Genomic DNA, 14329 nt, shown 5'->3' with positions numbered 1-14329 from the left:
GTTCAGCTCTTTTATCTTAAATTGTCATCTCCATTTCATCTTGGTTCTTTGGTCCTATGACCTAAGTCAGTTGTTTTGAATGGCACTATGCAATGTCTTGGCTTTCTCTGTATTGATCTCTTTTCATATGTGGCTCAGGCATGACAAGCATCCCAGCCTCCAGCTTTTCTTGCACTCTCTCTTGAGACAGGAGACTCTACTTTCCATTCTGCCTACTGTATTGTTCTTCCTCGCCATCTCCAAGCATTTCAACATTCACCTGTCTTAAGTAGAGAGTTCCCTGTTTCCTCCTGTCCTCTCTATCTCCGTTATTAGGTTTTCTATTTCAGAATTAATCTCAGGCACTTTGCTGTAGTACAAAAAGTTTGACTGTTATTTCTAATCAATCACAAAATCTTGCCAGTGTCCTCAGACAGTCTTGAATGCCCCCTTTCATTGGTACTGCTTTAGTTTAGGCCATCTCTGATCTTGAGCCATGATGGGCTCAAGTGACCACGCAAGGTTCTGCAGCCAGTGTCTCAGCAGGTAGCTGACCGAAGTAGGCCTCTGATTCCTAGTCAGTTAATCTGATGACTAATGGAAGCAACTTGTATATTTTGTCATTGTTTATTTTACTGTACAAGCTTTTACTTAATTATGTCTTGTATTAGGCATGGATTAATTTTTAACTAGCTTTCCTGAACTACCACAGCTTATATAATGATATCAGTTTCTTGTACCATGAAAAGATTTCTGCTGATAGATTTGGACAAAAATTATAATAATAAACTCTGTGTTCATGTATGAGGTTTCCAAGCAAATTGTGGACACAGTACAAGTGGTCAGAGTTTAAAATAGCTATTAAAAGAGAACTTCTAACAAAAGCTCTCGTTTCAATAGCTCAGTAGTTTAGAGTGAGGACCCAGGTTCAGTTTCTAGCACCTACACCAGGCAGCTCACATCCATTCATCACTCCAGCTCCAGGGGACAAGATGCCCTCTTCAGTCCTCTGCAGGCACCTGTACAGATGTGTACTGTCAACCCCCAAGTCATCTACAAATAAAAAAATAAATAAAAAAATTAAAGTTCTCCTATCGAAAATAAAATTGAAAGTTAAAATGAAATCTTATTTTGCATGTAAAGAAGTTGTCTCCCTACATCCATCAGCTGAGAGAAGGTCTAGATCTTATGTAAGATATCAGTCAAAAATATGATTTTATTCAGCTGTCATTTATCTGATAAGCTATAAAGCCCACACTGTACAACATGCCAAGGAACAGTTCCAACAATCTCCACTGAAAAGTTCACTTGTAAAGTAGGTTTTTTGTTTATATGCAAACAAATTGAGGGGGAAATAGAGCAGTAATCTGCTAGTAATGCATAGAATGCTTAATTTCTTGAAATATATTTTATTAGTGAAAATATATACCGACATGCTCCCCAGAGTAGAATCTTAATGCATTCATCCTCAGTTCACAATATTATAAAAGCTTGAAGAGTAAAATCATCCTTCATTATGTATTTTATCCCAATTCATAAATATTTGTAAACCACCATCTGACAAGAAAATCAAATTTAACCACTAATTGGCATAAATTCTAAAAATGAGTGCTTCTCTAAGGCATCTTCTCATCAAGTATAAAACAAAACCAGATATATGGCTTTTGTAAATAGATATGCATGTGTATTCATGTGTATATATTAAATGCATGTTTTATTATTATACATGTATATATAATTATATAGTTGATTTTACTTTATTTCCCTATGGTGAAATTGCTGATATAGGATGATTAACTCTTGAAGTATGTAGGAAATATTTTCTTGATGGCCTCATTTGCTTCCAATGTCTGTTATTATCATCACTAAGGACAAACATAAGAATAAAAAACATCCTTACATAACATTGCCACTTATATGATGCTTACAAAGGATGTATTTTTTTTTTTTATATCATTGTGTTGGATTAGCAAACGAACACAGCACTTACATTCAGCATCTTCTCTGGTGCTTTCCATCTGCTTCCCAGAAGCATAGGAGACTTGAACAAATTTCCCATCTTGTTCAGTCAGTCGATGGAACGAGTAGATCTGTTAGAAAATCTTGTTAAATTAGGTAAAGGAAGAGTTACAAATGAGAAACAGACCGCTGGGTCTCCTGAGGTCAAAGGGGAAGCTGAGTTTGTGTGGGAGGCTGGTGTGAGCTTACAGGGTCAGGGGTGGGGCAAATCCCTTACCCAGCATCTCAAGGACATAACAGGCTGAGAAGGACTATTTTGCCAAAACAAGAATTATAAAAATCTTCTTATAAAAGAATTAAATATTTTCATCTTTACACTTTCTTAAAATTGTAGTACTTATGAATAGAATTATGAATAAAGCTTAATGATTTCCAATGTATATTTATTTAACAAATCCCACAACTGTCTCAGAGATAATATCTAAAAAATGGTGATGCTTGTTATTTAATATAGTGCAAATACCCTGTGTAAAATTCTGGATTTTCTATTTGTCTGGAAGAGCCATTATAGACACAGTGTTGGGGTGTAAATATTTTCAGGAATTCTACCATTATTAAATTTCCATGCAGCACTGCAAAGTTTTAGTCCTTTTGTATATATTTTAAAATGCTTTGGTTCAGTGTTTTGTGAAAGGATGAATATAACGATTTCTTTAACTAAAACAATCTTAATTAAGAAATGCTGATATCCAAACTAGAAAATTCTCATTAACTAATCATGTTGTCAGGCCAAATGCTGTAGTGGCCATGGTAGCTGTCTTTTCAATGAATTAAATTCCATGTGTCTGGTCAAGCTTTTTCTCAATGACAGGAACCCCTTGTACTTAGTCCTTTAATAATCTCTAAATGCACCCATTCACTTTTCAATATGTTCCACATGTCCCTATGAAACGAGGGAAGCCAGAGTAAATTCAACATATTTCAGACATATACGACTATGATATTTCATTGTCACAAATGTTCTTTCCATGTAGAATCTCTGAGACTATTCCACTGAATAGGATTTACATTCTTTTATTCTTTGTTACAAATTTTAAAACTTAGCATTACTGTCAAAGTGTAAAATCCATATTTTAGGATTCTATTGCAGCAGTCCTTGGGAATTAAATCAAGTCCTACTGATAATTACTATTTTCTTCCCTTGCTCAGTCACTCTTGATCACTGAGATCCTTCCCAATCCCTTGCTACCATATCCACTACTGTTTACATAATCAAGGACAGCCTAGTGAACATAAGCTAAGAGCATGAACTAATGCATTTGCTTGAACTGACTTTATCCTTCATTACTTAAAATATGTATACTTCCAATTGCTTGAAACGTTTTACAGATATTAAATTGTTTAATCCTACATCAATACTACACTATAGATGCTGTCTTCAGTTCACCTAAAAGAAGAGGAAACTGCAGTGCAGAGAATTCAATATGACAATAGCAGAGCAGAGACCCAGTCCTGCAGAGTTTACATAATCCCATGTTTCCTTTACTCAGTAAACATTACCTATCTTTCTATGTCCATTGCTATCACTTTCATGCCTTGTGCCTGAAGAATAGGTATTAGGATAATTGAACATGGTATAAATGGGAATGAAAGCTTGGTTTTCTTTTTCCATTATTGTATTTCCAATTTATAATTGATTATTGTAAATTTATTTGTTGCTTCAAAACCAAGTTTTGAAATGATTACATGGATGAAGAATATAAATATTTTGTTCCATATGTATTTCAGAAACTATGTATTTAAATCATGATAAATTTTCATAGTAGTCTGAATGTATCTGTGAATTTTCTATTGGAATTATTAATTTTCAGTTAAACTTTCCCTGGATACCCACTAGAGAATCATTATCAAATAGAGAAGGATAAAGGACCTGGAGGTGGGGGAAACAGAGGCAGGCAGACCTCTGTGAATTTGAGGCATGCCTGGCCTACAGAATGAGTTCCAGGACAGCCAGAGCTACACAGAGAAACACTGTCTCAAGAAAGAAAGAAAGAAAGAAAGAAAGAAAGAAAGAAAGAAAGAAAGAAAGAAAGAAAGAAAGAAAGAAAGAAAGAAAGAAGGAAGGAAGGAAGGAAGGAAGGAAGGAAGGAAGGAAGGAAGGAAGGAAGGAAGGAAGGAAGGAAAGAAAGAAAGAAAGAAAGAAAGAAAGAAAGAAAGAGAGAGAGAAAGGAAGAAGAGAAAGAGAGAGAGAAAGGAAGAAAGGAAGGAAGGAAGGAAGGAAGAAAGAAAGAAAGAAAGAAAGAAAGAAAGAAAGAAAGAAAGAAAGAAAGAAAGAAAGAAAGAAAGAAAGAAAGGAGTACTTTTTTGCTAAAAATAGAAGGGTAAGTTTCATGTTACCAAGCTCGATTCTTTGGATGAAAGGGAAAGATGTTTTGCATTGTTCTTTAAGCCTGATGCAAATCTAATTATTGTACCTTGAACATTCATATATATTTGTCTAGTATAAAATTGCTTCTCTTTCATGTAACACTCAGCAGGGGGTCAAGTTTGTGTGGTAAACAACTATATCTTTTGTTCTTTATTCTTCCCTTTGTGTGTGATGTATACATACATGTGGTATACACACAAGAGAGTGTATACTTCCCTGTGTATGTGCATGTGAAGACCAGGGTTTGACTTTAGGTGTCTTTCTCAACCCCTTTTCATCAGCGTTTTTGAGACTGGGTCTATTTCTGAGCCCAGAGCTAAATTGTGACTTGGCTATCTGGCCAGCAAGTCTGTGGCATTGACCTGGCCCCATCGCTGGGGTTACAGGCCGTTTAAAAGGTCACGTACAAAGACAAGCACTGGCTCCTTCCAATCCTATAGCTCAAGGTCATGGGCAGAGCAAATACATTTTCCCTTTTTATATAAATAAGAAGGTTCTAAACTTGATGCAAACTATATACAATAAGAATGATTATCAAGTATTGTCCAGGAAAAACAAAGGGTAATAACATAAACAAAAATAGAACTACAACCAACAAGAATAATATGGAACAAGAAAGACATGCTAAATATTCAGAAATGTCCAGAACACAGGTAAATGGAAAATTACCGAGATTACTCCAATAGTCTTCCTATCTTGAAGATTCTAACTCTAGTATTAATATGTTCTAGCTAAAATATGAGAAGATTGTAACTGTCCCTTCTCCCTGCTGCCTTTGAAGAGGTCACATACAAAGGCAGTGGCCTCACAGACTCTTTTGGGCCCTATAGCCCAAGGTCATGGGCAGAGCAAATACCACTACAGGCAGTTGTGGCCATACCCAGCTTTTCCAAGGATTTGGGAGATCTGAAGTCAGATTGTCCTGCTTGTGCTTCTAGTGCTTTACCCACTGAGCCCCCTCCTCCTCTGGCCCTATGTCCTTTACCCACTGATCCCCCTCCCCGAGTCCCCTCCTCAGGCCCTGTGTCCTTTCCCACTGATCCCCCTCCCCGAGACCCCTCTTCAGGCCCTGTGTCCTTTCCCCACTGAGCCCCCTCCCCGAGACCCCTCTTCAGGCCCTGTGTCCTTTCCCACTGAGCCCCCTCCCCGAGACCCCTCTTCAGGCCCTGTGTCCTTTCCCACTGATCCCCCTCCCTGAGTCCCCTCCTCAGGCCCCGTGTCCTTTCCCCACTGAGCCCCCTCCCTGAGACCCTCAGGCCCTGTGTCCTGTCTTGCTCAGGGAGTTTTGTCCAGTTATGTGAATCTTGCTCAGAGCCTTCATCTTCCCAGAGAGATCACATTTGCCTTTGTTCTCCGCAGTGTTTTCTCACTCAATGAGGGGGTGTTCACAAATTTCCATCTGAAGAACGAAATGGAACATTACAAAGACCCAATAAACTTGTGCAGCCATGTAACAACACACTTTAGAAATGGATCTGAGCAGTTCCTCTTTAGCTGAATAACTGGCAAATTCATCATGTTATCTGAAACTCAATGTGGTCTTCTGAAAAAACAGTAACATGTATGTGAATATTCTACAATTAAATTAAACATTTTACCTGTCTATTATCTGCTCCAGGATAACTACCTCTGACTAATACAGATTTCTGTACTTATTCTAACATAAAATTCCGATGAGTAACTTTGTTCTTAGAGGCAGTGGTGAACAGAGAAGAAATAGCATAAGGTGTTCCAATGATTCCACATCTTAGTCCTGGGGAACGTGGCTCAGACTGGCTGACATGAGGTTGAGAAAACCAGGAGCAGGAAGTGACTTTGTTACAAAACACCTTTGGGGGGGTCATATAACTTCAATACATTTCTCAACAGAAGAGGAGCATTCCCTATACTGCTTTTTCTAAGTATAGAGGAGAAAAGCCATAAAGTGATGTGACTTCCTGATATGTCAAGCTACCATCAATAATATGTAGTCTGTGCTTATGATCACAGAACACTGCTTCTCACCAAAAGTCTTTTATTATTTGTCAGTAGTATTTCTTGGGTCTTTTAACTTATATGTATGTCTACATGCTAAACTACAGGACATCAAGTCATTTTCTTCTAATCAGTTTATTTCATCTATTCCCTACCTATCAAGAAGTTGCATTATTGAGTTGGGTCTTGTCTTCAGTGGTCATTCTTCTTAAATCATTCTTGGTACACTTACTGAGTCATTTTATTAAAAATGTGGGCTTGCTATTATAACATAACACATACACAATGCTTATAAAGTGTTTGTGTGTGTGTACGTGTTTAAGGATTAGAGGAAACTAATCCAGATCCTTGTACAATGTAGGCAAGTACTCTACCATTGAACTACACCCTAATTCTATAACTAATATGTTGTCTGCAAGCAATATCTGGAACTTGAATCCCCAAAGAACCATTAACCTAGTCTTAGATTTTTTTTAGGCCTTTTTACTAATATTTCCATGTTTCAAGACATTCCTGTTAGGTGAATTAACCAACTATTTTTGAGACTAAATCAGCCAGTGTCTTTAATGGGTTATAGCAGAAATATAAAATGAAAAGCTACCAGAGAAACTGGGAGCTTGGAACACATGATTTGCTTGTTTAAACAATCTGTTATGAGAATTTAAGAGATTTTTAGTTATACCTTTTAACTTTTTAAGTTTTATGAGACATACTGGAGATTAATTTGTCTAAAAACACTGGTAATGTCTGTAGTTTAAGCTTTCGATTATTTCCAATATTTAAAAGAGTATTGGCATCCAACCACTTAGTTGGTCTGTTGAGAGGAGCCAGGCAGTGTGGTCTGACAGTAGAATGCTTCCTGTGTGCTTGATCTAAATGTGTCTGGCCCTGCACGTGTATGACTCTGAAGAATGTCCATTCATCTTAGTGTTGATTGGAGGATTTCTGGGCAAGATCCTCTTTAAGTGAGCAGGAATGTGTGTATCTTACTGAAAGAAACTAGTACAGAGGTGAACGAACCTCTTTGGTAAGTAAAAGAAAATCGTTGGAAAAAAGCTGGTCAAAGATTTCTCATGGTTCCAGAGACTAAACTGTGCTCACACATTTAAAAAGCTCTGCTAAAATACTCACCTCACTCTTCCTGTCTTCTAGGGAAGGAGATTTTTCTAGACATGCAAGCTTAGAGGACTTCCTTCTGCTTAACAAACATTTTGAAAATGTTCACAGGCGACATCCCAGGACAAGCTCATGAGCTCCCAGACATCCCAGGACAAGCTCATGAGCTCCCAGACATCCCAGGACAAGCTCCTGAGCTCACAGACATCCCAGGACAAGCACTTGAGCTCCCAGACATCCCAGGACAAGCTCATGAGCACTCATTCTTCCCTTGTCCTTAACATTTCTATTCACTTCTCATAAAAATTACCCCAGCTTTTCTGACTCCTTCACCTGCTAGTTTCTTATCTTTAATAAGTGGAGACAAACGAGATTAATTTGCCTAAAAAGTAGCCCAAATCTATAGTTTAAACATCAGAATAAGTTTTAATATCCAAACACCTAATTTATCTGTTGTAGCGCCCGCACTACCACCCAGTCACCATGTCTGAGAGAGGGGCTGAGGATTAAAAACAGAGACAAGACAGCAGGTCATTCATCTCAGTAGAATGCTGAATGCCATTTATTGAAGGAGGTAAGAGGCCTTAAATACAGGCTTACAACACAGTGGGAGGACCTGGGAGGGCAGAAGTTTGCTACAGATGTTTTACATACTTGCATCCTAGCTGTTTACACCAAATATGCGGGATACACAAACAAGGAACCTCCAGTGAGCTATTCCAGAGGAAGGAAACCAGCAGGGAATTAGCATAAGGAGGACATCTGATCAAGATCAGCAAGCAAGGCAACAGCTACTCAAGGAATGGGGGTCAGGGCCCAACAATCTGTGGCAAGGGATCAGCTGGCTTTGTCTAACAATAGGATGAATGTCTTTATCCATGGCTATTTCATCAAAGAGGATGCATTTTACCATTGCCCTGCCTTCGTCCAAAAGGTCCCTGTGTTGTCTCATCTCATACAGCTGCCTAGGTGCATTAGCTACAACAGTACAACAACAAACGTTCTCAAATGAGCAGGTATTGAAGGATGCAATCTTTCTTTCTTTAATCTCTAGTATTAGCCTATAACTCATTCAAGAGTCATTTGCCATGTATTCTCTTACAAGCAAATAGAAGGTGTTGTCAAGATGGCTCAGATAAGATTACTGGCTGTCCTTCCAGAGGACTTCAGCTCTCTTCCCATCACCCATGTCAAGTAGCTCATGGCCCATGTAACCTTGTAACCAGGTGATCTAATAACCTTTCTGGCCTCTGTGCACTCATGCACATATTTAGCATGTGCACACACACACACACACACACACACACACACACACACACACATTTCTAGACAGCCAACTCTATTCAAGTTATGGCACTGTTCAGCGGAGTCTTCAAAAGGGACCTGAAGGGAGGGCTGGCGAATGAGACAAGAGACACAAAGAATGAGAGCAAGACAGGATGTCTGATCAAGCTCCCCAATTTTATTTTCCTCTTTAGGCATATATAGACGGGGACAAAGGAGGGGAGCAAGCAGGGGACTTTAATCATGGGTTGTTCAGCAAGCAGGGAATGTTGCTCTGGGGTTATCTATCTACTCTTGCCTAACTGTCTAATTGCCTGAATGCAGCTTGGTCATCCAGTTTCTGAGAAGAGGTTCTGGTATTTGTGAGAAGAGGTTCTGGTGCTACGGAGACTTAAAAAAGGCCTAGCTCTAAGAAAAGAGGAGAGAAGCCCAAATATGGTGGCATGTGTGTCAAGGGTCACTTAGGCTTATGGCTTCCATCAGTTAGTTCTATGTGAACCATCTTTCTCAGAAAGGCTGACAGCCTATGACGTCATGCAATCTAAGCCTGCTGAGTTTTTCTGCCCTCTCAGAAACCTGCCTTAAAGCATGGGAGAAGGTGCTCTCAGCAGAGAAAGGAGCAATTACTTAATTCATTTTTATTTCTCTCCCTACTTTGCATGACTCATTTGTGAAACAGCATTCTTCTTTTTGGCATATTGACCAGATATGTAAAATTATCATATAAGACACTTTGACCAATTATATGAACGACCTTTGTACTGAGAAACAGTTCTGTGAGTTGTATGGGTTAAGGAGTTAATGAACCAAAAAAAATGTATTCAAATTTAGAGTGTATGTGCCATATGGCCAGCCCTATTTGAAATAAATTTTATCTTCATAGTACAATAGTCATGCTAATTACAGAGTCATAAATGTTGTTCCTTCTAAGTTGACCTTTACTATAGTTTGGATATTAATAACATTTTTAATTGGTAGAGCTTTTCCAGTTGTCTCACACTATAGGAAGATCAATGTCTGTTATAGTAATATAAACTTTCTAGCAGAATAATGAATTTTACTTAACCAACAATTGTACAAAAGCATAGCTTTGATTTTCACAAATTTGAAACCCTGTTTTATAGAACAAGTAACAATTTATAAAATAATAATATTCCTTTATAAAGCTTTTGTAATACACCCCTATTGACAATTGCTTGGCCTCAAAAGGTATAGGATGTGTAACCGAGTGAGGTAGGATGTTGTACGAATTCTAAATGGTCTTATAATAAAAACCCAGAGCCAGATATCAGGGTGAAAGCTGAAAGATCAGAGGAAACAAACCACAGCCACTTCTCACCTCACCAATTCCTCAGCCAAAAAGAGAAGATTTTGTAAAGAGAAGATCTTGTCTCCCTGAATCCTCAGACTGAATGCCTCTGAGTCCTCAGCCAAAAGGGCCGAGTTCCTGTCTCCTCCTGCCTTATATACCTTTCTCTGCCTAGCCATATCACTCCTCTCTCAAACTTCCTAGTGCTGGCATTAAATGAGTTTGACTCCTAAGTATTGGGATTAAAGATGTGAGCCATCACTGCCTGGCTGTTTCTGTTTTAGACTGGATTAATCTCCTGTAATTTATGGTAGCCTTGAACTCACAGAGATCCAGATGGATCTGTGCTTAGTAGCTGGCTCTGTCCTCTGAACTTCAGGCAAATTTTATTTGTTAGCGTACTAACAAAATATCACCACAGTAGGATGCAATTATAATGAAACTACATTTCTGATAGGTTCTGTAACTTATTCTCATAGAGTACTGTGAAGATATAGGTGACAAAATGTAGTTGCAGTACCTTTCCTATCTTGTGTCTATTTTTTGTATTATTTTACATTTTCCCATTAGGATTCTTCTGTGTCCATCTTAGTATCTTTCATTCTTAACTCTCAAAGTGTGTTAATAGTTATGAAAGTATTGTGGATTCCTTGAAATATTTGTGGTGCACAGTGAAGGGAACATTTTATTTCATTCATTTCAATGATTATAATATTTGCCCAACATGATATTAGCCCTTTCACTCTTGGTCAAGTATGATCAAAAAAGAGCATCTTTACTTCCATACGAGTCCTGGGAATTTGGACCATGCTTCTTGAAGTAATGCATATGCAGATACGTAAGCTTTTCAGGTTCCCAGAAGACTCTAATTTTCTTTTCTTGGCAAGGAGAATGAATTCTAAAACCCTGAATCATTTACTGTGTATGCCTTCCTTCTGATCTGGCAAAGGGCCGATCAACAAAATGCCAAGAGACACACTTGTTCTAGGATGACCAGCAGCTTGGGTCTCTGCTGGAGGACATGATATATGTTAATGGAAACTCTCACTGTTCATATATGGGCTAGTTAAAGCTTGATTAAAATAGGCCCTTCATGACCACCATACTGTTGAAGTAGATCGCCATTCCCATCAGTGATTTACTACAGCATTTTATGCTTGTCCTTCACACATTATAGATGTTGTTGCTATCGAGGGTTGTTAAAGACAAAGTGGTAATGTTAAGAATGAGTGTTAATAACACTGCTTCTCTACCTTATTTCCAGATGTTTCTTGAAAATATAGGGGCCATGAAGATAATTTTTTTTTTTTTTTTTTTTTTTTTTTTTGGTTTTTCGAGACAGGGTTTCTCTGTGTAGCTTTGCGCCTTTCCTGGAACTCACTTGGTAGCCCAGGCTGGCCTCGAACTCACAAAGATCCACCTGCCTCTGCCTCCCGAGTGCTGGGATTAAAGGCGTGCGCCACCACCGCCCGGCATTTTTTTTTTTTTTTCATGAAGATAATTTTTAATAGGCAACATGTAATATGGGCTATCCATTTAGTTTTATAAATATTTTATTTTGAATATTTAATATAATACAATTACTATGTAAACATAGTATTGAGGAAACTGAGAAATGAAAATCTATGCATTTAATCTGGCTGCAGTAATCCCGCAGTCATCCCCACTCCCTGACGCCCATCCTTTCTGTGTCTTTTCTACCCACAGTAATCACTGTTACACTGTTATGTCCTGTGCTCTGTTTCCTTCCCCACACCCCCTCCCTAAAGCCTCTATTTTCTTGTCTCATGAGTCCTTTTCTAATTTCCTGGTCTCTTCCCACACTTATTTCTGCCTAAATACATGCATTTAACCTTTAGAAGCTAGGGTCTTCCTATGAGAGGCAATTTGTTGTATTTCTCATTTAATACTTTTTTTTTCCACATCCTAGATATTTTTTCTGAAAGTTTCATAATTTCATTTTTCTTTGTGGCTGAATAAAATTCTATTGTGTATACATGACACATTTTTATTATCCAATAATCTATTGAGGGACATTTAGGCTGGTTCCATTCTATTGTTGTTATGAGGAGAGCTGTTATAAACACAAATGGCAGCCCAAGAATTAGCTGCAAGATTCGACAAATGTGGTTCCGTAAGATTGAAAAGCTCTGAATAGCAAGACGTCATCAAGAGTAAACAGGCTACCAAGTGGGAGGAAAACTTTGCTAGCTCTGTTTCAGACAGAACTAATATCCAGCATACAAAGAATGGAGAAAACTAAACAAACAAACAAATAAACAAAAAACTGAAATGCCTTTCAATAAACAGGCAAATGAACTCCAGAGACAGTGCTCAAAGGATTAAATGCAAATGATTAGTAAATGTATTTATTAACTTTTTTCATATAATATATTTTGGCTATATTTTCCCTTTTTCTAATTCCTCCTGATCCTCTGATCTCCCTCCATACCCAACTTATTCTCTCAATCTCCCCCCCACTCAAAAAATTTAGTGAAAAACAAAAATATACAGCATCTTTCAGAGAAATGCAAATTAAAACTAATTTGCGATTCCGTTTCACCCATTAGAACAGCTATCAGGAGAGCAAATGATGACAGGGTGTTCGGAAAGCCACACCCTTTCAGTATTTGTGGTGATGTAGTTGGTTCAACTACTACAGAAACTGGGGTGTAGGCATCCTGAAAGTGAAAAATAATTCGATTTACTATAGTTCTATCTGTACCACTTCTGTGTATACACCCAAAATCTATGCATCCTACTACAGGGGTAATTCTTATTATCTTCAAATACAAAACCCACAAAATACCAATATGAAAAACACCCAGAATGATAATGCGGAGGCAGTTTACTGGATGGCAGGAATTTCTCAAACACATTTGTGTAGAGGCATTTGCTTGATGATGCATCTTCCCACTGGAGAATCCCCTTTTACTGAACAATACATGTTTCAGTAGTCTGCTACATTGCAATGTCTTCTTCCAACCCGAGTGAGTCACACAGTAGGCCAATAATACATACCGTTACATGAAATATCAGAGCATCCTTGATTATAATTTTGGAAGAATCTCATGTAACAGTCATGATTTATTTTTATTTTATTAATAACTATATTATTTATCTTAATTATCTCAATTTTCACCAGAACTCAAAGGAATTTTAAGTATTACAATTTACCCAGAATTCTGTCTGTATATGTCTTATCTTTTCACTTTTTTTTTTATTGTTTTGTTTTTATTTTTCAAGACAGGGTTTTTCTGTGTAGTTTTGGTGCCTGTCCTGGATCTCGTTTTTGTATACCAGGTTGGCCTTGAACTCACAGAGATCCACCTGGCTCTGCCTCCTGAGTGCTGAGATTAAAGGTGTGTGCCACCACCGCCCAGCTTTTTTCACTTTTTCTTACCAAGTGCATGTCAAAATTAATCTGAGAGTTCTTCTTATGTCACGTTAAAGTGAGTTGAATGTCTAATCTTTTAATCAGTATAGAGTTTGCATTACAAAAGTGTGCATGTTTGTTTTGAGGATATAGTGCATAGTAGAACCCTTTCCTAGTATGTATGCACGGCAAGAAGAACAAAAACAGAAGAAATGTGAACAAAGGATCTTGTCTTAGAAAGCATGTTATCTACTTGACAGATATAAAATAGTTAGGGTACCTACATCTTAAACAGTAATTATTCAGGTAGCCTAATGACTAAGCTAGATGTATATTAATCTTTCCACCTTTATTTTTCTCCTGATTTAAATTAAGTCATATATATGCTACTGTTAAACATAACTTTGTTTAGAATTATAAAATATGTGAGTAAACAATACTTAAATTTATGTATTGAATTGTATGCGTTTTTAATGTGGCTGACAAGTGTTTTGTTTTGTTTTTAAAGAAAGAGCAGCTGAGATGTTGATCAACAAATGAATTAATAAAGACCTGTCATTGATGCACAATGGAATTTTGTTTAGAAGTAAAAAAAAAAATATGAAATTTGTAGGAAAATGAATGGGTCTGGAAAATATTACTCTGAATGAGGCCACCTGGATTCAGAAAGACAAAAAGTGCATGTTCTCTCTCGTATGTGCATCCTAACATTTACTGTTTGCATGTATGTATATAAGGGTGTGAGACGGAAGGTATGCAGACGGTGAAAGTGGATAAGAGACCATAGAAGGGACAACAAGCACTGAGGAAGAGTAGAGACACCTGTGACCTGAAATCAGGCAGGTACAGGGGGTTGGGTGGGAGATGGGGCAAGTGAGCAAGGGGAAGAAAAGAGTTTATCTGA

General features: G+C 37.7%; 1 protein-coding gene and 1 long non-coding RNA gene across 13 annotated transcripts in view; one reads left to right on the top strand and one right to left on the bottom strand.

The window, feature by feature from the left end:
• Positions 1-14329, top strand: part of Agmo (alkylglycerol monooxygenase) — a 302211-nt gene that overhangs the window by 66300 nt on the left and 221582 nt on the right. The gene's annotated exons all lie outside the window — the stretch shown is intronic.
• Positions 294-7696, bottom strand: LOC143268433 (uncharacterized). Its single transcript, XR_013044322.1, has 3 exons — positions 7472-7696; positions 1970-2069; positions 294-1032 (listed from the first exon to the last, which is right to left on the bottom strand). It is a non-coding gene; the product is annotated as an uncharacterized LOC143268433 (long non-coding RNA).

The sequence above is a fragment of the Peromyscus maniculatus genome, chromosome 14 (assembly GCF_049852395.1).
Source record: "Peromyscus maniculatus bairdii isolate BWxNUB_F1_BW_parent chromosome 14, HU_Pman_BW_mat_3.1, whole genome shotgun sequence".
Taxonomy (NCBI): Eukaryota; Metazoa; Chordata; class Mammalia; order Rodentia; family Cricetidae; genus Peromyscus; species Peromyscus maniculatus.
This window is presented reverse-complemented; position numbering and strand designations above follow the sequence as displayed.